Raw genomic sequence first — 1,788 nt, forward strand, 5'->3', positions numbered from 1 at the left:
GGTTGCCTCATACCTGGTTCACTCATGCTGGATTGGCTTGGGTCTGGTTGCAGTTGACTCATGCCTGATTGGCTCACGCCTGGCTGACTTGTGCCTGATTGGTCATGCTTGATTGGCTCACGACTGTTTGCCTCATGCCTAGTTGACTCAGGCCTGCATGCATGTGCCAGGTTGCCTCATGCTTATTTGGCACAGCCCTAGTTACCTCGTGCCTGGTTGACCCAGTTGGTTAGTGTCAGGTTGGCTTGCACTTGATTGGTTCATGTGCAGTTGGTTCATACCAAGTAAGATCGTGCCTGGCTTGTTCATGTCTGGTAAACTTGATTGATTCATACCCAGTTGATTTGTGTCTGGTTGGCTGAGGGCTATTTGGTTTAGAACTAGTTGGTGGATGATGGGTTGGCAGATGATGGGTTGGCCAATGACTATGTGCCTTCATGTAACAGAAGCCCTTAGCTACAGTGCTGTGATGGGAGGCTGTAGGATGTTTCTATTTTTTCTCAACTTGATTCATTTTTCGAGATACCCTTCTATCAAGATGAGAATGGGAAAAATAAAGGAGTGCTACCTAAAGAAGATTATTGATGCCTCCAATTTGCTGGAGTTGACCTCACCAGCTATCACAGCTGTAGGCTTGGCTGGGTTTCAGGTTGTCATCTGGCCTTTCCCTGCCAACAAGCTGGTAGTGAGGGGAAGAAGAAAATGACCCTAGGAGAGTATTACTGCTTCACCACCTTGCACCATCACTGTGTCTCAGTGATGAAGTCACGGTGCCCTTATTTATGTGTGTAAGTGCTCCCCCACGTGGTGGGGGAGGGGCGAGGCAGGGGCCGCTGCACCACTTTATTTCCTCCTCCCAAGAGCTTTATTTCCTCCTCCCAAGAGCTTAAGAGGCTGAAGCAAAAAACTAGGAGGAATCTCAGAGCATATGCTTGACACTCACCCTAAGAGTGTCCACTGTTTTAACCAACAAATGTAAGAATATTTGCCCTAACACGTTCTGTTTTCCCCATGACCCAGCCCTGAAATAATTCACTTCCTATTTCTGTTCTGACTTCCACTTATTACCTTTTCCCCACACCATAGAAAGTAGAATGCTTAAAAAGGTTATCCTACTGAGGTGCTCAAGTCCCTAATGAAGAAAATATTTCTTTACAAATAATTAAAAATAACTATGGCTACTATTTATTGAGTTATTTTATGACCTAGGTTCAGTGGGAGGCACTTTGCATTTTGTCATTCAATCCCTCAGCAACCCTATTATCCCCAATTCTAAGGAAACTGATTCATAATATTTGGCAACCTAACCAAGACCTGAACAGTTGGCAAAGAGCCTGAATTCAGACCCACGTCTATCTGATTCCAATTCTAGGGTTTTTACCATCACACTATCCTGCCCCTTACACATGCTATGCTTATTCTCCACCCCCCATATCTGTAAGATCAGGTATATTGTCCATTCACCCCATCTCCCCTCACAGAATTCCTTTTCCCATCTTTTTATCTGTTGGCTCACTTCCTCAACAATGTATATTATATAACTGGTGGTAATATTGTTGTAGATGGAGTGTCTTTTATTTTCTAAACATACCAGAAAACATTGGTTGAAGCTGTGAAGTCTCACACTTTGCGAAAAGGTCTTTAGGTATGCATAACTTATTTAATCATCAAAGCAACCCTGTGAGATATATACTCTTGTTCCCCTTTTTTTTTTTTTTTTTTTTTTTTTTTTTTTTTTTTTTTTTTTGCAGTACACGGGCCTCTCACTGTTGTGGCCTCTCCCGTTGC

The sequence above is a fragment of the Hyperoodon ampullatus genome, assembly GCF_949752795.1.
Source record: "Hyperoodon ampullatus genome assembly, chromosome: X".
NCBI classification, from domain to species: Eukaryota; Metazoa; Chordata; class Mammalia; order Artiodactyla; family Ziphiidae; genus Hyperoodon; species Hyperoodon ampullatus.